Source organism: Cololabis saira, chromosome 5, assembly GCF_033807715.1.
Source record: "Cololabis saira isolate AMF1-May2022 chromosome 5, fColSai1.1, whole genome shotgun sequence".
In the NCBI taxonomy this organism is placed as follows: Eukaryota; Metazoa; Chordata; class Actinopteri; order Beloniformes; family Belonidae; genus Cololabis; species Cololabis saira.
In genome coordinates, this window is record NC_084591.1 from 46,878,477 (window position 1) to 46,901,714 (window position 23,238).

The window sequence follows — 23,238 nt, forward strand, 5'->3', positions numbered from 1 at the left end:
GTAGTGCTAAACAAGTAAAAGGAGATTCAGTTAAAAGCTAATTTAAAAAGGTGAGTTTGTGAGAATACACAAAATAGGCCCCTGTAGCACGGTGAGTGCCACGGGGGCCCGACCGACAGGATGGAGAGACACAGAGTTTAATGCAGACCCTCTTTATTTACCCACAAACACCACACACAGTGCAGAAGCACCTTCACAGCAGCTCCACAGCACCTTTCTGCTGTGCAGCTATGCCTTATGAAGGCTGGCAGAGTGGAGAGGCTGATTGGGCCCACCTGTGCCCTAATCAGCCTGAGTGGCTGCAGCTCCTCCACCCTGCCACACACCCCCAACGCCAAACTTGCGCCGGGGTCTGTCCGGCCGAGCCTACTCCCCCCCCGCCCTCTCGGAGCGGGAGAGGAAGCCCGGAACCCCCGGGCCTTCCTGGTCGGGGGGGGTCGTCCCCGGCGTCGGAAGCTGCTCTCGGGGTCGGGCCCATGGTGGCCTCGGGCCACACGGTGCGTCCAGGACCACCTCCTCCTCCGTGACGCAGACCCGCGTCGGCCGCTGGTCCGTCTCCAGGACCGCCTCCTCCACGGCGCAGCCCTGGTCTGGAGCTGGCGTGTCCAGGACCGCCTCCTCCGTCACGCCGCCCTGCTGGTCAGCCTCCACCTCTGCCGCCGACTCCGCCATCGCATCCGACTCCGCCTCCGACTCTGCCTCCGACTCCGCCTCCGACTCCATCCCAGGAGCCGTCGCCTGGCGGCCTGCAGCGACTGCCTCACGGCCGGTCGGCTGCAGCGCCGCCAGCGCTGCCGCGGCGAACCTCAGACGGGGTGCAGGGATGGGTCGCTCCGTTGGCCATGCCGCCTCGGGAGCCGTCGCCTGGCGGCCCGCAGCTTCTGCCTCACGGCCTCTCAGCTGCGGCGCCGCCAGCTCCTCCCGCGCTGCTGCGGCGAACCTCCGGCGTGGCGCAGGGGTGGGTCGGTCCGCGGGCATCAGCGCCGCCAACACAGCGAGCTGATGCCCGCCCTGGTCCCGGCGCAGGGCGGCCAGGTCCGCAATGGCCTGGGCGAGTGCGTTCAGGGCCCGCTCCATGCCTCTCCTCCCATCGGGCCCCACGTTGGGCGCCAGTGTAGCACGGTGAGTGCCACGGGGGCCCGACCGACAGGATGGAGAGACACAGAGTTTAATGCAGACCCTCTTTATTTACCCACAAACACCACACACAGTGCAGAAGCACCTTCACAGCAGCTCCACAGCACCTTTCTGCTGTGCAGCTATGCCTTATGAAGGCTGGCAGAGTGGAGAGGCTGATTGGGCCCACCTGTGCCCTAATCAGCCTGAGTGGCTGCAGCTCCTCCACCCTGCCACAGCCCCATTCCATTAGTCAGGAGGCTCTGAGACCTATACGTTTCTACACCCTCCTAACCAGCCAGGACGTGGGGGCATCCCCTGAACAGACAGACGTTAGTTTGATGCAGATCGGACCTGTACTTTTCGATGGGCGGGGCTTTGAAACGTCACCTTTTCCAACATTCGAACGGACGCCGTTGCCAGAAAATTTGACCAAACCAAGTAAAACTTGACCTGTGGCCCCCATATGGGGCCTTGATTGGGCTTGCCAAGTCTCAACTCTGTGAAACCTCTGCAAGGCCAACTAGCTCTGTGGAAGTCGTACAGCCACGGGACCAAAAGATCCTAGAAAAGGGCCTTGTGCATTGCAACATAGTCAAAAATCAGCTTCCCAGCTCAAAGCGTTAGTGAACTATGCAAAAAAAGACACGAAATAGGCTTTTCAGGCCGAAACGCAACACACGTGGTGACCTTTGACACTTCCGAAGGTCACACAGATCTGAAACTCGGCACAGTGGATGAGAGTCACCTCTTGATACAGAGTCTAGAATTGCAGCCTCCTAGCTCAAAGCGTTAGTGAACTGTGCAAAAAAAGACACGAAATAGCGCTTTGCAGGGCCGAAACGCAACACACGCGGTGACCTTTGACACTTCCGAAGATCACACAGATCTGAAACTCGGCACAGTGGATGAGAGTCACCTCCTGATACAGAGTCTAGAATTGCAGTCTGCTAGCTCAAAGCGTTAGTAAACTGTGCAAAAAAAGACACAAAATAGGCTTTGCAGGGCCGAAACGCAACACATGCGGTGACCTTTGACACTTCCGAAGGTCACACAGATCTGAAACTTGGCACAGTGGATGAGAGTCACCTCCTGATACAGAGTCTAGAATGTCAGCTTCCTAGCTCAAAGCGTTAGTGAACTGTGCAAAAAAAGACACAAAATAGGCCCCATACCATTAGTCAGGAGGCTCTCAGACCTATAAGTTTCTACACCCTGAGCATTAATAACTTGTCATAATCGAAGGAGAACTAATTAAAACGGATGTCCTTAACATGAACCTATATCCGTGTATATATCACGACCACGCCTCCCATTGACTTTGCATAGTACTATATCTGTGGTGCTCCGATTAAAACCTCAATACAACAGAGCTAAAACAGCGGTAAAAACATGCTTTTACAAACTGACAGTAACAAACAGTACCTTGCGCGACAAAAACCCATAATTTAGCCACTATAATAAAGAATAATATATAAATAATAATAATGTCATAATCCGTGTATATATCACGACCACGCCTCCCATTGACTTTGCATAGTACTATATCCGTGATGCTCCCATTAAAACCTCATTAAAACACTGCTAAAACAGCGTTAAAACGTGTTTTTACAAACGGACAGTAAAAAACAGTACCTTGCGCTAGTGATGCGCGGGTCGGGGTTTTTCCAACCCGCGGGTCCCGCATTAATGAGAAAATATGACCCGCCCCATCCCGCCCCGCACCACCATATCTATTTACACAACCCGCCCCAACCCGCACCCGCCGGTATTAAAACACGATTACACGTTAAATGTGCCATTGAATAAGGCGTCTATTCCGTCTCACTCTCACAAAGGTGAGCTGAAGGTGCGCTCGCTCGATGCACTTGTTGCAGGGATGCAGAGAATCAGAGCAGAGCAGCGCGCATATTCGTTGCAAGTTGCTTGGCGACCGAGAAAAAAAGGTTTTTCCGGTCTGGCGCCGTTTTCCAATTCATTGTGTATGTGCTGTCGCTGCGCAAGAGCGCAGGGCTTTGCGCCGAGTCTGCGCCCATCCCGGCGGCGTGCGCTTTGGCGTAAAACTTTCCAATGAATGGGAAAGCCGGCGGCGGGTGCCGCTGTGCGCCCTCTATGTGGAAGCGATTTGCTGTTAAATCAACCATTGTAATAGACTAAGCTGTCATAAGATGTAGCCTATTATTTAATAAATCTTAGCGTTGTCCCAGCTGTTCTTGCGACGTGAGTCCCGCAGCCGCATGCGGCATCAGCTCGACTCGCCAAAAACTCGCGACTTCAAAAAAATGATTTAACTTATTTTACCACACAAAACATGATCTAAAATTACTTTTTAAACTGAACAAAATAATACTATAACGAAAAAACCGTTTTAGGTAATGAATTAACTTAAACAGCGGTCACACAACTTTTTTGACTCTTTCAAACAGGTATCAAAACAACTCAGTTTCTACCCAAACAACATTATAAAACAATATGCAGAATAATCAACAATAATCGCCCTTTTGAAATGCAACAACAATAAACAATAATGATATTATTGGAACGGCTGCAACAAGCATATTGTTTATTATTATTAGGGCTATATTTTTATGAATAGCCTACTAACCGTGGTCTGCTCAGGCTCCCCCGCTGCCGCTGTTTGCGCTTTCGTGACGTCGGGTCGCAGGGTACGTGCTTGCAAGGGATTGGCCCGCCTCACCCGCCCCGCCCATGAAGTGAAAATTTCTTGACCCAACCCAACCCGCCCCGCGGGCAACCCGCGGGACCCGCGGGTTATGGGTCGACCCGCGCATCACTACCTTGCGCGACAAAAACGCATAATTTAGCCACTATAACAAAGAATAATATATAAATAATAATAATGTCATAATCCGTGTATATATCACGACCACGGATCCCCTTGACTTTGCATGGTACAATATCCGTGGTGCCCACACGGAATTATACCACTTTCCGTGTTGGTACCACGGAAAATAGTGGTGAGAGGTCGTGAGCATTTCACGGATTTTTGTGAGATCAGGTTGAGACGAAAGCACAATACGATGAATCTGATAAAGAAAATACGCTGATGTCTTCTTCTTCTTCTTCTTCTTGTAGATACGCTGATGTTGTTTGTCGTGTTGTTTTTACCGCCAACCCAAACGTTATCATGAGTCATTCATTACGTAGTTTCCGTATCCGGGCTAGAACGGATACGGAAACGGCATCAGCAGCTTCGATCCGGGTTGCCATAGCGACAGAAACAACAAGATAATAATTTGTTTCTTTCATCTATTTAATTGTACTGTAACCGTTTGCAAAAAATAAAATAAAATAAAATAAAATAACATACTGTATTTCAATTCAAGGTCTGCAGAAGATTTAAGCCCATATAAGCTTATTGGCTTGAGGTCCATATTAACTACATAAAATATTTAGGCCTTCTATATAGAAAAAACAATGTCAAATTCTTGCTGGAAATGTTAAGAAAATGCATTTAATTTCTGCAAAAAAGGTTTAACTGTCGAAACTTTGTTAAAAGTATTAATAAATCATAAAGAATACAATCATAATGTCGGCCATGTTTGGACCTATGACCGGTCACGTGACAGCACATACAATAACATTATGTCAGCCTTAAAAATGGGTGATATCAATCTACCAGAACATACTGGTGGGCCAGTAACGTCACAGCACATACAATAACATTATGTCAGCCTTAAAAATGGGTGATATCAATCTACCGAACATACTGGTAGGCCAGTAGGGACATACTGGCCTAAAGATATGGCATGATATCATTGATAATGCGCCTATTCAATGGAATGACAACGTGGGTATCGGGTGGAGTCAGGAAGCGGGGAGTCAGCGCGAGAGACTCGCAGCTTCTTCATTTTATCTGACAGGGAATGGCAGCGCAAACGTCTGTTGCTGATCCAACTCTGAGGTGCAGATGTTCATAAACCTGGTGGCTGAGGAGAGAATTAAAAAGGGATCTAGACGGTGATAAGGAACGACCAGATCCACCAGGAGCTCTGTCACTTCATAGCTGCTCACGGCTCCAGCTGATTTCTCATCAGGGCCGACGAACAAAATTAAAAAGAAAAGTGTTGCCACTTGAAGGTTCTTTCACTCTCATATTTTACTTAATATCGAACACAAGCCACAGACCCAGCAGCACATCTATCATCTCCTCCAGGTTCTACATCTTTAGTGTTGTTGTCTTCATTTAGATACACAATCAAATACGTCACAGCAGCTTCACTCCAACCTCCTACTGCTGATCTGGGTATTGAAAAGAAACGAGGACGAAGCGAGTGGAGGTGGTACGAGGCGTGACGAGGAGTAGGTACTAGTGGATAAGCATCATCAGAACCTCGGCAGAATAGATACAGAAAAAGTACCTACTCTGCCAGCCTATACCCGTCTCGGCCCGTAGTGGAAAAGCGCAAGACGGGGGCGAGTCGAGTAGACGCGCGCTGAGTAGGTACTAGTAGAAAAGTGCCATACGGTAGGTGGTGCTACCTGCGGTGGACGGATACGTTTCACCAGCCAATCAGGATTGGCGTGACGAGATTAATGATCTGAGATCTGCAGCAGGGCATCCCATAGTGAGACATCTCACTCATATTACTCAGAGAACGGGGGATATGTAAAAACCTAAAGTTTGCCAACATCTCAAAAGCTCATAGGAATTTTTTTAACATGATAAATTGCCAACTAAAGACTCTATTACCACATACTATTACAATAGTATGTGATAACAGAGTTGGTTTCCCCTCTGTGAGGGAGGAAGAGAAAGTTAAAGACGTGAGAAGTGCATCACACGGCATTGATTCTCAGTGGCATGATGCTGTTGGTTCAGAAACTGCAGGACGTCAGCAGCTCAGCCTCGGAGAGAAGGGGAGAAAAAGGGTGGAGGGGGGAAGATAAATAAGCCTAATAAAGGATGTTTTGAGTCAGGCGGAGAGGTGGAGAAGAGAGGGGGTTCCGCTCAAACAGGCCCCCAGCTTGTTGGCGCTTCTGGCTTGCACTGCAATAGTGAGCAGGCTTTGGGGGGGAGGCTGAATGAGGTGTGGAAGGATTCGCACAGCAGCAACAGCGGTGGGCTGCTAACCGGCCAGACGGGACGGAGGGACAGAGGGAGAGAAAGGAGGACAAGAAATTAGGCCCTGCTGCTGCAACACAGGAGATGCAGACACAAACTGATGCTGCAGCAAAGGAAAAACAGGAGCTGAGAAAGGCACTGACAAATCAAGGACAAATGGGACTGAGGCATCACCTTGGCCGCCTCTGATCTAAACCGTGGGCTCATGACCGGAATCAGGAGCCGGGATGGAGACCGCCAGAAGCCGAGACCGACCTAACTACAGCCCCAAACCTGCAGAGACTGCACCAGCATCAGTCGCCGGCTGAGCCTCTCTGATCCCATCCCAGCCCGGGGGGGATTCATGCCCCGGGACAGTCCTGGGAGATAGAGGGAGGAGAGGACAGGGAGGAGGAGAGGGAGGAGGAGGCTGGCTTACAGATGTGGACGAGCCATGGAGGAGGGTGGATTTTAAACTGCCAGCTGTATTTTTGGATGTGGGATCTCCTGAAGTAAGCAAGCAAGCTGGAATAAAGATGTAGTGTGAGCTGGAGGAGGGTGGGGGACAGAACAAGGAGAGTGCTGTGCTGAGGAGAGGAGAGGGCTGGACGTCCCAGACCGAGGAACGGAGATCTGGGGGGGAGACGAAGTCAGAGGGTCCACCGGGGCAAGAAGGTAAGCACTTTAATTATATGCTTTTTTTCGCACCGGGCCTCAAAATGACAAGGAGATGAAATGAATCCTTCCAAGAAAGGAAAAAATTAGTGTGAAGTGTTCAGATCTGATAAAGTAAGGGTTTGAGTTTTGGCAGCTGAGTGAATGAATGTATTCAGAGACACAAACTGAATGGAAACTTTGACAAAGGCAGCAGTAACTAACATCAAAACTCAGAGTGTTTTTTGGTTTGTGCTGCATCAGGTGGGAAGAATGAGTAATAACCTGAAAAGAGCAAAAGACAATCAGGTCGTGCCGTCCTCAGTGGCGTATCTGTCCTGCTGTGCTGGCTAGGACTAAACGGGCTGCTTGTATGAGCAGACAGAGACCGTTGGGAGGACTCTGATGTCTCCAAAGAAAACGCCGGTCTGTTTGATTTTCCATGTCATCAGTGCCAGCTCGGACCTGTCTGGTCCGGTGGCGTTTTACCAACGCCTGCTGGTTTTTTCAGCAGCGCTGCCCGCGCTGCCAGACCTCAGGTGGAGCAGGCTGGTTCTGGGAGTGAAAAGGAAGAAAAGGTGTAGCAATTCTTCTTATAAATAAAGAAATGAATGTATGATTGTTTTGCAGTTTCTTATTCTCTACGGAACAGCATTAGGGCCATGCAGGAGAAAACATTTTTGAGAGGGGAAGATTTTTTTCTATTGTGCACTTCGAGAAAAAAGTCGAAATGTTGAGAAAAAAGTCGAAATGTCGAGATTAATCTTGAAATACAATGAAACAATACAATGAAAATATCCATTCTGGTTTTTGTTGGGGAGAAAGAAATATTAAGTATTTTATTTATTTATTTTTTTGTTAATTTGGATTTATTTATTTAGTTTTTCCGGTGTACATTTTCTGGTGTTGTTTCTGGTGTCTTATAATCCTGTAAGGGATGGGTCTTCGGACATGACACAAAAATAAAACTCATTCATTCATTCATTCATTCATTCACTCATTCATACAATTTCGAGAAAGAAGTTGAAATGTTGAGATTAATGTTGAAATTCAATTTCAAGAATAAAGTCGAAATTTCGTGAATAAAGTCGACATTTCGAGAATAAAGTTGAAATACATTTCGACTTTTTTCTCGAAATTGTATTTCAACATTATTCTCGGCATTTCGACTTTTTTCTCGACATTTCGACTTTTTTCTCGAAATTGTACTTCAACATTAATCTCGACATTTTGACTTTTTTTCTCGACATTTCGACTTTTTTCTCGAAGTGTATAATGAAAAAAAAATCTTCCTCTTCTAAAATATTATTTAAATTTTTCTCCTGCCTGGCCCTAATACTCTTTAGCATTCCTCTTACAAATAATGAAATGAATGTGTGATTGTTTTGCAGTTTCTTATAGTTATTCTCTGTCATGAACTCACCATAGGCATCTTTACTTTGATCAGACCTCATGTCCAGCCATGTATTCCTCATTGTTATGTGCCTTACTCTAACCAACCATTTCAACTGCTTCAAAGTGTTTGACCAAGTGCTGAAGCAAAGGTTGGGATTGTGTAGTATTACCAGATGTGGGTAGTAACGAGTTACATTTACTCTGTTACATTTACTTGAGTAAGTTTTGGGAAATGTTGTACTTTTAGGAGTAGTTTAGAATCACTATACTTTTTACTTTTACTTGAGTAGATTTGTGAAGAAGAAACTGTTCCTCATACTCCTCTACATTAGGCTACGTTGAGCTGTTACTTTTCTTTTATCCCTTTTATCCACGTACGCGTCAATCTCATGACATCACTGAGTGATTCTTTGGGAAAAATGTTTGTTTTTGCATGTTTTGTCACATTTACACAGACTCAAACACACACAGAGTTTCTATGAGTTCATGTTTGTTCTAGTTCTGCCTGGTTAAAAAAGAAAAGTACAAAGGCTTGACATTTTGTGCTACTTGTGCTTAATTTATCTTTTTATTCTGTTATTATTTAATTCAATTTATTTTATATTAAAGTACTTGAATTTACTTTAAGATTATTGTAATTTAAGCTATTTTTTATTTTTTATTAATTTTAATTTATTTTATTATTTTATTGATTTAATTTGCCTGAAGATGATTATTTTGTACTTTTGTCTGTTTGAATGGTTGTGTTAAAAAAATAAATCAGACGTTACTCAACAGTTACTCAGTACTTGAGTAGTTTTTTCACCAAGTACTTTTTTACTTTTACTCAAGTAATTATTTGGATGAATACTTTTTACTTCTACTTGAGTCATATTATTCTGAAGTAACAGTACTTTTACTTGAGTACAATTTTTGGCTACTCTACCCACCTCTGAGTATTCCTAATGTAAAAGATCTGTGGGTCTGCTCAATGTAAATGTTGTCACCATGCTGGGCATGAGGCCAAGCTATTAAACAAGGACATCTTAAAAAGACAAGGATGTGGCATGCTGCTGTTGTTTTATTTTCATATTAGATTAGGTGTTTGCTCTCTAATATCAATGCTGAATGGAATTAGAGCAGGTGGCAGTGATTGACCCTGGGATGAGAGTGAACAACGCAGCTGATGTCTAGTCAAGATTTTCTTCCCAAAGCCTAAGGGATCCTGGTTGCTCTGTTTAACTTTTGCTGTTTCTGGAGTCATTGTAGATAGATAGCAATTCCAGCAAAGTAACCACAGAAGACAAAACATGTATTTTGGCCGGGGGAGGGAGGAAACCCTTTCAGTGGCAGGTTGTGTGAAATAGACCTGATTTCAGTGTCATTCATTATAATTTCACGTTGGTTTGATTCTCAGAAAGCCTTCAGGCTTCACCCACACACGTCTTCAGCTGAGATGACTTTATTGTATCCCGATCTAAAGGAAATGTAGAAGAAATAAAAAATAGAAACAGCTTATTAAATACATAAAATTACCCAATAAGTTCATAATGATGCAAAAAAAATCGGCTCTGTTTTTTCATAGGGTTTTCTTTGTATTATTTCATATGTCAGATATTAAAGGGTTAAAATACATACATTTTTGCATTTCATACCTGCAAGATATTCCAAAAAAGCTGAGAGCTTTTGTTATTTTGTCACTCCTTCAAAGACTTTCTCCTGAGAACACCTCTTACAGTTCAATTTTTCAATTCAATTCAATTCAATTTTATTTGTGTATAGCGTCTAATACAACATATGTTGTCTCTAGATGCTTTCCAGAGACCCAGAACATGACCCCCAAGTAATTATTACATAAACAATGGCAGGTAAAAACTCCCCTAGTGGGAGAAAAGCCTTAAGCCAAACAGTGGCAAGAAAAACTCCCCTTTAGGAGTAAACCTGCACTCCGAGAACGGAGAGCTCTGCCAGGAACATAAGGCACTATCAGTACTTGCAAATAATGCGGAGCTAAGCCGTTTTGGGCTTTATACGCAAGTAATAACATTTTAAATTGGATTCTGAATTTTACGGGGACCAATGGAGCGACGCTAACACTGGAGAGACGTGGTCTCTCCTGCTGATTCCTGTCAGCACTCGTGCTGCTGCATTTTGGATCAGCTGGAGGATATTCAGCAAATTACTTGGACATCCTGCTAGTAACACATTACAGTAATCTAGTCTAGAAGATACAAACGCATGAACTAGTTTTTCTGCATCACTCTGCGAGACGATTTTCCTAATCTTTGCAATATTACAGAGATGGAAAAATGCTATTTTACAAACCTGGTTAACATATGGTTTAAACGACAAATCCTGTTTGCAACCGTGTGGTCACGGTTGACATCTTGACATTTTTCATTTCAAAATTCTCCACGCTTACAGGGCTGCTGCCAGGACAGTCCAATCCCATTACCCTCTTTGTTCTCAGTCATGTCTTTGTAGACATGTGTGCAGAGCATGGTGTTTGCATTGTATTTTTGAAAATGCGTGAAAAAAGGATTATCTGTATGAATCCAGCCATCGCAGAAGTGCAAAAGTACATCACGGTGCTCTGTATTATTATAGAGCCTGCTGTTTGGACTTGTTAACACTCTGGATGTTTGTGTTTAGTCTGAACCGCACGTTTGACTATAATAGACATTTCCATTGTGTGAATTGGTCCAATTCAAATGCTTCTGACTAGACCAGGGGTCTTCAACCCGCGGCTCTACAGCCGTATGCGGCTCTTTAGCGCCGCCCTGGTGGCTCCTGGAGTTGTGTGGGCACTGAAGTCATGGGGGAACTAACACACACTTCAGCGCCCACAGCGTCCCCGGCGGGAATCGAACCTTCTTGCTGTGAGACGGCTGCACTACCTGCTGCGCCACCGTGCCCCTCTTGGAGCTTTTTTAAAAATGTTTGAAAATGGAAATAGATGGGGGAGAGAAACATATTTTTTGTTTTAATATGGTTTCTGTTGGAGGACAAACATGACACAAACATTCTGAACGTTTTCCAATGCTGTAAAAATGTGTAGAATAAATATTACATTTCAAAATTTCTGTTAACGAAGATTTGTACGGAAGAGTAAGAGTAAGTAAGAGGCCATGCAGGAGAAAACATTTTTGAGAGGAGGAAGATTTTTTTTTATTGTGCACTTCGAGAAAAAAGTCAAAATGTCGAGAAAAAAGTCGAAATGTTGAAATACAATTTCAAGAATAAAGTCGAAACCTTTTTTCTCAACATTTCGACTTTTTTCTCGAGATTGTATTTCAACATTAATCTCGACATTTCGACTTTTTTCTCGACATTTTGACTTTTTTCTCGACATTTCGACTTTTTTTCTCGACGTTTCGACTTTTTTCTAGAAGTGCATAATGAAAAAAAAAATCTTCCTCCTCTAAAATATTATTTTTATCTTTCTCCTGCCCGGCCCTAATGCTCTTCTGTAGTTTTGCGTCATAGCCACGCGTTTCTACCAGCAGGGCGGCGCCAGGCAGGTGACTGTTGGAAACAAACTGGTCAAAGGGATTGTTTCCAAAGGGAAAAGGAGAAAAATATATGAGGAGAAAAAGAGGATTCAACGTTTCTTGGAGCGAATCATTTGCATTCATTGTCTGAATGTTTGCTCTGTATCGAGAAGTTGTCCAATAACAAAAAGAGTCATGTGGAAAGACATTAGCAGCTACATTTGAGTACCCAGTTATAACTAATATAGAAACATGCAGCATGTGTTGTCTTCATTCTAAGGCTTATACAAGACTTTTCATTTTTTGCAGCTCCAGACATATTTGTTTTTTGTGTTTTTGGTCCAATATGGCTCTAAAACATTTTGGGTTGCCGACCCCTGGACTAGAGAGATGTTAAGATCCTCTCTGGACCAGGTTAGAATCAGGTCTGTTTATTGCACATTAAATGTTTATGTCGCATCTATGAACGTAACACTGTACAAAGGGCTTGGCAAAGAAGATTATACAAATGCCTATGTGCTTATATTGGCATATAGACTTTGTGACTGGTGTCTGTGAAAGGTTGCCCTGTAATTGAATGTTACTTACTTATATTATTTATATTTCTTAGAATATATTGTGTTTTTGAATTGTTAGTTTTTTTTTATTTACATTTTCAAGTCAAGTCATGCCAGCTCTAGGACTTGGATTGTAGATTCCCAGCCTGTATCAATCAATAAATCAAATGTTATTTATATAGCACCTTTCATCCAAGTACATGAAATACAAAGTGCTTAACACACTTCAAAAACTCAAAATCTTACCAAGAATATTTGCCTAATTTCTCATTAAAATGTCTAATTTTTAGTCAAAAAATCTCATTACACTTAAAACAAGAGTCATTACCAGAAAAATTACTTGTTATTTGACAATTTTCACCTGTTTCAAGTACATTTTCACTTGAAATAAGTAGAAAAATCTGCCAGTGGAACAAGATTTATCTTCTCGTTACAAGCAAAAAAATCTGTTTTTTTGGTAATGACACTTGTTTTAAGTGTAATGAGATTTGTTTGACTAAAAATGAGAAATTTTAACTAGAAATAAGACAAATATTCTTGGTAAGATTTAGAGTTTTTCTCACTGAAAAATAAGCAAAATAAAAATAAAAAAATAAAGAGACCAATGCACACCGACATACAATATAGTTAATTAAAAGGAAATAATGATACAAGTTAAAGAATTAAGGCCAAAAATAATCAGTCCACAACAATAACATATAACAATAATAAAAACATTACAAGTAATAGATAAATAAATAAAACAAATACCTCTAAAAAGGTTTGTGCTACATAAAAGCCAGACCAAAGAGATGAGTTTTTAGTCCACGTTTAAAAATGTCCACATTTCCAGCTCCTCTCAGATCTTCCGGCTGTTCCACAGTTTTGGAGCATCTTGGCTAAAAGCAGCATCACCAAATGTTTTGGTTCTACTCTGTGGGTGACTTGTGTGACTTGCTTTTCCGTGTTTGTGAAAGAGGATTTTGTGCTGCCCTCCCACAGAAGTGTCTGAGTGGGCGCCCTCCGGTGGCACGTGTCTATGAAGTTTAACAGTTCACTCAGTTCACTCAGATTTCTTCACATCAAGCAGAGATGTTAGATGTTTGTTGTAAATACCTGCCATGTTTGCAGAGCCGTACAGCTCGGTCTTTTACTCAGCTCACCCATGAATTCATGACTCACATGAGCAGACAGGTGGGCAGAGTTACGGATAAACGCTGTTAAATCATCACACACTCAAGTTTGTTCAAGCAGATTAAATTAACATGTGGAAGCTGCTGCACATTTGTATACAGTATGTGCAGTGGATCAACAAAAAGTACTTGGATTCACATTGGGGATAATAACTCTTTCATTGCCATGATTATCAGACAGCCGAAGGCCCTATTGTATCTGTAGGAGATGTTCTTGTTTTTATCCTCGTTTTTCTTCTGACGAAATGAGGGCCTTTTTGCCCCCCTAAACGTGCCCCAAAAGTAACCAAATTTTGCACCAAGCCAGGCCTGGTGAAAAATTTGATATTTAATGGTTTGCATTAATGGGCGTGGCCTAATGGCTCAACAGCGCCCCCTAGAAAACTTTGTGCCTCAAGCTCCATAATACGGTTTGACGTACATGCACGAAAATCGGTACATACCTGTATGATGGCCCAACTTAAAGAAAAGTCTCTTGGCGCCATGGCTGAAACCGAACAGGAAGTTGGCCATTTTGAATTAATCGTGTAATTTTGGCGCAATTTATGCCATTCCTTCGGCAGTTAATGCGACCCGAACCGTAACGTGCACCCAGGTGTGTTATACATCAAAATATGCGTCTCCATCCTGCGACGACGGGCATTACTTTTCTCAGTCAAAAGCGTTACCGAGATGCCAAAAAGCACCCCCCCTCCCTTCATCTGATTGGTCCATATTTGATAGTTCCTACTTTCTGCTATAACTTTTGAATGGTTTGACATAAAGAGTGGGGGGTGGAGTCATCGGACTCGGTTTTCCTTGAACATAATTGGTGCAAATTAGCCCCGCCCCTTCTTCTGATTGGTCGATATGGGATAGTTCCTATTTTCTGCCATAACTTTGAATGGTTTGACATAAAGAGTCGTGGGTGGTGTCATCGGACTCGGTTTTGAATCCTTGACTTTTATTGGTGAAAATTGCACGCGCGAGGGCCCGTTCATCGCTGCTTGCAGCTTTAATTTATTTTATGTCTTTAAAATGTCATAATCCACAAAAAATAAATCTTACTTTCATATAATGCAAAAAAAAAGTCTTTAAGAATAAAATTCCACAAATAAAAGAGAAAATGAAAATCAAATTTTGTTCCCATCTCAGTCGGGTTTTGTGAAGGTGATTTTTCATAATTGTTAGATAAAACAAATCATCAACATCATCAGAAAAGTGTGATAAAATGTGTGTCACACCCCTGCTCACAAGCTGATGTCATCATACCTCAGGTCAATGTTTTCACCTTCCTCCATCCCTGCTTCTCCTGCCCCCCTTTACCAAACATCCCCCTCACTTCCTGCTGTGTGGAAGTCCCTGTTCTGAGACACTTCCATCGGTCAGAAACACCTCCTCCACCTGAGCTCCCGGCACACTTGCTCACCGGACTGAATGAATGTCTCATTCATGTACGACCATCACAACTGCAGCACAGCTGTAAATATTACACGGGATTTGTTTAACCTGCGTCTTCATGTAATGAGGCTCATGTGTGGAGCTTTCTGATTTTCTCTATCCTGGATTTCCTTCACATTGGCCACGGTTACATGATGTTTTTTAATTCGGAATGAATAATTCCGAATTAAACTATTTTCCTTCGAGTTTACATGGAAATAGTAATTCCGAATTGAGGTTTACATGGAAAACACGTTTGATCGTCTTTCTCCAATTCCTCTCCAGGTCTGGGGGTTGGGAAGGTTGTGATTGGATAGGGGGCGGACCGGAAGTTAAACTACCGGAAGAAAAACTAACTTAGCCGCTACAACTTTGCTACAACTTTGAAAAGCTCATAATTTTGATGTTTCCTGTTTCCATCTGTTCTTCTAATTATTTCCAGGTCCTCAAAGCTATTTATTAAATAAATGGTCTCTTGACCAGCGTTTACTGCGTGCTGCATCTTGAAACTTTGTTTGGAAAACCTGCCCCATTATAACGAATATGTGTAGTTTCCTATATTTGTGCAATACTTGTTTTTACATGTGTTTTTTGAGTATTAAAACTTTAGGTATGAACTTAGAAAAAACAAATTGTTGCATTTTATACTGACCTTTGTTGGTCAACAGTGTATATGTAGTCGTTAGTGTGTGTGTACACGCATGTGCTCCAGGCTCTGACTTTATGCTTACAAAATATTTGAAAGCAGACGGCCAGACTTTGTAATGCACAGTTCTTGTTTAACACACTATGTTAGCTGCCCTTTCATTACAACGTTACTTTGGTCAGATCGCACATTAAAGATAAAAAAATATCTACCAATGGCAGTACAACTTATCTTGCATAGCCGGCCAATCAGAGACAGAGCAGGGCGGATCTTAGTAGGACTCGTGAAACCGTTTTCAGGAGTCTTATTCTGTTTGCCTAGAATTCTAGATGTTCAGCTAGCAAATATAAACATGCTCTGCAGGTACATCTAACCACCATCTGTTGGAGCTCATTAACCACGCTCACAAATCATGGAGAGCCAATTAATCTGGATGCAAACGGTGCATACGGCTACAGTCGAAGATTAGCAGTCCTTTCACAGTTAAAGACTTGGGCTTTTTCTTGAAGAACTGAACTAAAGATGGCACTCAAAACATTCCTTTGCAAGGCAGATGTCATTTTTGTTTGGCTGACAGGCAGCAAGAACATAAAATAAAATGTACTATTTACAGGACACACTCACCCGTTGACATTTAGATTTAGACATGATGTCATTATGAGATCATGTCTAAAGATCCCCTCCTTGAACCGCCACCTTACTGTGGTGGAGGGGTTTGTGTGCCCGAGTGATCCTAGGAGCTATGTTGTCGGGGGCATTACGCCCCTGGTAGGGACTCCCATGGCAACCAGGTCCTGGGTGACGGGCCAGACTAAGAGCGGTTCAAAGCCAATCATAGATAAAGTGAAATCAAGGACCGTAACGTCGCCCGGATCGGCGTCACCGGGGCCCCGCCCTGGAGCCAGGCCTGGGGTCGGGGCTCGTAGGCGAGCGCCTGGTGGCCGGGTCTTTGCCCGTGGGACCCGGCCGGGCTCAGCCCGAAAAGGGCGACGTGGGCCCACCTTCCCGTAGGCCCACCACCCGCAGGAAGGACCATGAGAGGCCGGTGCATTGTGGGCTGGGTAGCAGTCGTGGCGGGGCCTCGACAACCCAATCCCTGGACCAAAACCCTCACAGTGGGGACATGGAATGTCACCTCGCTGGGGGGGAAGGAGCCGGAGCTTGTGCGCGAGGTTGAGAGATACCGGCTAGAGATAGTCGGGCTCACCTCCACACGTAGCTTGGGCTCTGGAACCCAGCTCCTTGAAAGGGGCTGGACCCTCCACTACTCTGGAGTTGCCCAGGGTGAGAGGCGGCGGGCTGGTGTGGGCTTGTATAGTAATAGTAAAGAATTCCAGAGTTTTGCACCTTCACAGAAAAGACAGACTCACCAAAAGAGGTCTTATACTTTGGGATACGACAATCACCATTGGTGGAGCCCGTGTGGTTACTCTACCTAATAACTACTTCAGAGAACAGGGGGGAAAGTTTTCAAAAGTGAAAAGGTTGTGTTTTCTTAAAATTTCACAGTGGTGCCATCTCATAGGTTTCTGATCCATCATTTGTATTGCCTGCTTGTATAATGATATTATAGGTTTTAGAGTTGTTGGAGAGGCAAATGATGTGATGCAATATGACCAATGTGAAAAGATCATTGCATGCATGTATAATCGCGCAGTTCGACATGACAAATTCCTTCGAATATAACGAAATAAATTTAGATTTGGTTTGACCTTCTTGGAAATTTGCTTAACCTGACTGTCGAATTTCAAATAATTTTCCAGAATAATGCCTAGGTACTTGACTTCGGTCACTACATCAATTCTTTCATTGTGGATCCATACCTCAAATACGTCATTAGCAGCCCCATCACGTATAGAGAAACACATGGAGACAGTTTTCTTTACATTAAGAGTTAAATAAGACAGCTCAATCCATTTATGAATGTTTAGTAGTGCCTGTGTCAGCTGCTCGCCTGCCAAGCTTGGTGTTTTTGTGGACACGTAGATGACAGTGTCATCAGTATACATCTGGCAGTTGACACGCGGACAGCAGTTTGGTAAGTCATTAATGTACATGGAAAACAGTGGTCCGAGTACAGACCGTTGTGGTACTCCCATGCTGTTGGTATGCAGACTTGACTTCACCCCATTGACCCTGACACATTGTTGTCTCCCCTCCAGGTAAGACTTAAACCGTCCCGTCTGCTTGGATAAGAGAGAAACCTTCCAGATCAATGAGAGTCTGGGGTGTCTTTATGGAGCCAGGTCTCTGTGAACACCATCACGCAAACTTTACTGTTTAAGCAAAGCTCCTCCATTCTGCTCTTTAGTGATCTGAAGTTGCTGAGTAACAGTGGTGGTCTGTTTCCTCTTAGTCATAGACGCTGCCATGTTCCCCCTCTTCTACCCCTCTGTTGTTGTCTGCCTTTAACCAGCCGTATCTTCACATCATTGGGAAAATCAGCTGGCTGGGCTGTTCCCAGGGACGGATAGACAGCAGCGGGTTTCTTGAGTAAAGCCTGATTTATGGTTCTGCGTTAAACCAACGCAGAGCCTACACCGTTGCTGTGACGCCGTCGTTTCGTTGTTGATTTAACGCAGAACCATAAACCAGGCTTCACACAGCTCCATCGCCAGGGATGTAAGAACAGCTGATAGGCCGCAAACAGTTCCCAAACAATCAGCCCCAGAAGTAATCCTTGTGCAAAATTAGCCATACGACAAACTTGTCACCCTCACACAGAAAGGACTAGTAATACAAGACGGCGTTTTGGCCGTTCGTTTACACGAAAACGAAGCTCAAAGTCATAGAAAATGATCGTTTCTGAAAATTCCGGTCAAAGTGGAGATTTGCAAAAACTCCTACTTCACGTTTGCTTGTAAACTGAAAGAAACGGCCATTTAGGCTTCAGAACGTCACATTATGAGACAGAAACGTCACCAGCGTCATGAGTGACACCTGTGTTTACAATTAGTTTGGCCACCGTCAATATTTTCTTGTATTTTACTTGTTTTATATTCTAAAGTCACACTTAAAAGTAACTCCACTTCTCTGTCACTCCAAACCAAAGACTCTCGTTCATCTTGGAAGTAACTGGAAGTTACTCGTGTCATTTGTTGATGTTTTTTTCCAGGATTCTGATTGGCTAGCATGACTTTATCTTCTCGTTACACTGCCCCCTGCAGGTTTGGCTGCTAATAGCACCTTAACAGCGTATTTATAAACGTGTAAATGATGGTCTTTTTCAAAACGTAGAGGAGGAAATATCTGTTTTTGTAAATACCCAGCTACGTGGAAACGTGGTCTTAATCTGAGAATGTGTGCAGCCCACAGCCAGGCTGCTGCTCTGCTAGTCGGACACATGTGAAGGACAAAAAACAAGTATTTGAACTTTTTGTAGTTGGTTCGATGAAACTTCTCAGTCGACTGCAACAATGGTTTGTTAAATACATAGCTACAATTCAATTTCAAATTAAAGCTGCAAGCAGCGATGAACGTTCCTCCACCCTTGTGCACGTTCAGGCTGCAGTGGAAGCTTGTATGACTTGATGTAGATGTCTTCAGGGCTGGACTTTTAGTGGATGACACCACCCACGACTCTCTATATCAAGCCATTCAAAAGTTATGGTTGAAAGTAGGAACTATCAAATATGGACCAATCAGATGAAGGGTGGGTGCGCTTTTTGGCGTCTATCGTCGCCACGGTAACGCTTTTGAAAGAGAAAAGTAATGCGCGTCGTTGCAGGATGGAGAGGCACATTTTGATGTATAACACACCTGGGTGCACGTTACGGTTCGGGTGAAGAATCGGCCGAAGAAATGGCATAAATTGCGCCAAAATTACACAATTAATTCAAAATGGCCGACTTCCTGTTGGGTTTCGGCCATGGCGCCAAGAGACTTTTCTTTAAGTTGTGTACTGATACAGGTGTGTACCGATTTTCGTGCATGTACGTCAAACCGTATTGTGGGGCTTGAGGCACAAAGTTTTCTAGGGGGCGCTGTTGAGCCATTAGGCCACGCCCATTAATGCAAACCATTAAATATCACATTTTTCACCAGGCCTGGCTTGGTGCAAAATTTGGTGACTTTTTGGGCACGTTTAGGGGGGCAAAAAGGCCCTCATTTCGTCGGAAGAAAAACGAGAAGAAAGTTCCTACTGATACAATAGGGCCTTCGCACTGTCAGTGCTCGGGCCCTAAATATGCAAACAAATTTCCTGCTGGCAGGTTAAAGTTGATCACTTCTTGGTAGGACATGCCCTGATTAGATTTGGTAAACTGGAAAAATGTATGTTTCAAATTTCAGTCAAGGATTGCAGACATGTTCCTTCTACCAAACATCTTCTGTTAAAACCAATGCTGTCACAACCTTTACTGAGGGGCCATAAATAACATTTTCCTCTGGTCTAGATCTGCCACACTTTTCATAAAGTTAGGTTCGGTTGTATAAAAATGAAGCCAGAATTCATACCTGCATCTTGGTATCAGTGTAGGAACAAACCCGGTAACCTCCTTGTGCAGAAGCAACTTGGCCGTATAGAAATTATTCTTTCATTTCTATTATCTATTTCTATTTTGAATAGATCTTTGAGAAACTGAGTCGAATAGAAAATTGTGTTTTTCAGATGATCGTTTCTCTAAATGGCTATGATGACACATGAAAACAATGCCTGACAGAGAAAAAGTTTTGAATGTGATCCAGAACCTCGATTTGTAAAATTGCCCTCTTTGTCAGGGCATATCCTGGAATATCCCGTGGAAAGATGGTCCGAAACACTGAGTCTGCCCGTCAGCGACTATGTCTGTGGTGAAAGTATAAGTTACTACCGTCATGCAAATCTGTGCATCCATTCACGGATGCTGATAAGTCGGTCTGTTCCACAGAGCTTCATGTAATGATATAAATATCAGAGTGTTTTTGCTGTGTGACCTTGTCCAGCCTGGTGGGGGCAAGGCCTCATTTCATGAATGAAAGAACGCAATTGTGCCTGTTTCAACTGGTCCGGACCCGTTGCCAAACCCTGCCTGGCCTTTAATTAGACCAAACCCAGACAGGAGGAAGAGGGGAGCAGCAGAGGAGCTGATGGGAGGAGGAGGGGGGTGTGTATTGTCAAAGCAGCAGCAGTTATAGTCAGTACTGGAGTTGAGGGGGGATGAGGGGGGACGGCATCCCCCCCTGAAATACAAACGGCCCAAATCATCCCCCCCTGTAAAACTGCCATCCCCCCTTTCCATCCCTTATGTCATTTCATCAATGAATGTGGTTTTACTGCTATTTCAACATTTAGAGTCATCACCAGAAAAATAACACCAGAAAAATAACTTATTTGACAATTTTCACCTGTTTCAAGTAAATTTTCAATTGAAATAAGTAGAAAAATCTGCCAGTGGGACAAGATTTATCTTCTCATTACAAGCAAAAAAAAAATCATGTTCCACTGGCAGATTTTTCTACTTATTTTAAGTGAAAATCTACTTGAAACAGGTGAAAATTGTTGTTTTTTCCAGTGATGAGTCTTGTTTTAAGTGTAATGAGATTTTTTTACTAAAATGAGACATTTTAACTAGAAATAGGACAAATATTCTTATTTTGAGTTTTTGCAGTGATCCATGTTACTTATCCTGTGAAGGACAGAGTCATATTGATAAGTTCAGAAAAGTGTTTTTTATTGTTGTGTTTTGATGTATTTGATGTAAGCCCAGTGGATATTTAAAGCTTACAGAAGGCTGCATTTAACTGCTGCTATGTCATTCCTGCAGTATTTCTGCAGCTGTTTTGGTCACTGCTATTATTTGTAATATATTATATTATTTAAACCATATGTCAATCAGGTTTGTAAAATAGCCTTTTTCCATCTCCGTAATATTGCAAAGATTAGGAAAATCCTCTCACAGAGTGATGCAGAAAAACTAGTTCATGCGTTTGTATCTTCTAGACTAGATTACTGTAATGTGTTGTTAGCAGGATGTCCAAGTAATTTGCTGAATAGGCTCCAGCTGATCCAAAATGCAGCAGCACGAGTACTGACAGGAATTAGCAGGAGAGACCACGTCTCTCCAGTGTTAGCGTCGCTCCATTGGTTACCCGTAAAATTCAGAATCCAATTTAAAATTTTATTACTTGCGTATAAAGCCCAAAACGGCTTAGCTCCGCATTATTTGCAAGACCTGATAGTGCCTTATGTTCCTGTCAGAGCTCTCCGTTCTCAGAGTGCAGGTTTACTCGTAGTTCCTAGAGTATCTAAATGTAGATTTGGAGGGCGGGCGTTCTGCTATCAGGCGCCACTACTATGGAACCAACTTCCAATCTGGGTTAAGGGGGCTGACACCACCTCCACCTTTAAAACTAAACTTAAAACATTTCTGTTTAGTAAAGCCTATAGTTAGTGTTTAGTAAACCTCTAGCTGGTGTTGGTAAATCTCTAGGTAGTGTAAACTTTAGTGTGTCAGAGTCGCTCCTGTGGTTTCTTGTGCTGGCCCCCCCTTCTCCTCCCTTTTCTCTCTTTTGTCCATGTTGCAGCATCCTTTGCCGGACACCGGAACCTGCAGTGTGGGAGTGAGGGGGGCAGGGTAACGGCCCCTTTTGGGCGGGGGAGAATGTTCGTCCCTCAAGACTCCTCTCCCTGGCCCTGCCCCTTCTCAACCTTTCCCCGACCCTGCACCCCAACCTGGGACTTGATGATTGGGCCGGAGCTTCGGGAGCTGCGTGCTGGCCTGCGGTCCCCACCCCTGGTCATCCCGTTGCTGGCCCCCCCTTCTCCTCCCTTTTCTCTCTTTTGTCCTGCAGGTGGCCGTGGGTGGCTTGTAGCTTGCATTACGGAGCACAAGTCTTTTCCTGACCCTGCACCCCAACCTGGGACTTGCTGATTGGGCCGGAGCTTCGGGAGCTGTGTGCTGGCCTGCGGTCCCCACCCCCGGTCATCCCGTTGCTGCTTCCACCTGCCTGCTGTGCTGTTGCCGTCCCTGACCCACCAGTCTGGCCCTCGGCAGGAGGGTCCCCCCTGATGAGCCTGGTCCTGCTCAAGGTTTCTTCCCTCCTAAAGGGGAGTTTTTCCTTGCCACTGTTTGGCTTAAGGTTTTTCTCCCACTAGGGGAGTTTTTACCTGCCATTGTTTATGTAATAACTGCTCGGGGGTCATGTTCTGGGTATGGGTCTCTGTAAAGCGTCTAGAGACAACTCTGTTGTATTAGACGCTATATAAATAAAATTGAATTGAATTGAATTGAATATTTGTAATCAGAACAAATTATCTGTCCCATATGATAAAATCCACCACCACCCTGATTTCTTTTTACAACTCGAGTACTGGTTATAGTTGCTGTAAACCAGTACTCACTCACCAGTCTATTGCCGTTTTCTCCGTTGCTGCTGCAGCACCGTGATGTCAGTGATGTGACGCTGGTGTGTTCTCAGGTTACTCATGCCGTTAAAAGTTGCATTTTCCAGAACATAGCAGGAAATCACACCTACATTGGCTCATGTGGACTTACAAGCTCTCTCTGTCAGAGACCAGAGACGAGCTTTCTTGGTCTCAACTGGCCTCTATATGATGACCATGTGAGCTTTCTTTTTTTTTTTTTTTTTTTTTTTTATTAGGGGGTAAGGCACTATAAAACAGGGATCAATTATACATTTAAATTGAGTATTATATTATTTCTGTAGGTCAATTTACAATATATAGGATATTTGACACCATACAAAATACTGTGCATCTCGATGAAATGAGAAAAAGATATACAGTCACAATGTTTTTCTTGAT

At 43.6% G+C, this 23,238-nt stretch overlaps 1 protein-coding gene across 1 annotated transcript in view; it reads left to right on the plus strand.

Annotated features, from left to right (window-relative positions):
• The first annotated feature begins 6,688 nt into the window (after positions 1-6,688).
• Positions 6,689-23,238, plus strand: part of has3 (hyaluronan synthase 3) — a 29,720-nt gene continuing 13,170 nt past the window's right edge. The window contains exon 1 of the mRNA XM_061722302.1: positions 6,689-6,856. The gene's annotated coding sequence lies outside the window, so the exon portion shown is untranslated. The remainder of the gene's footprint in view (positions 6,857-23,238) is intronic.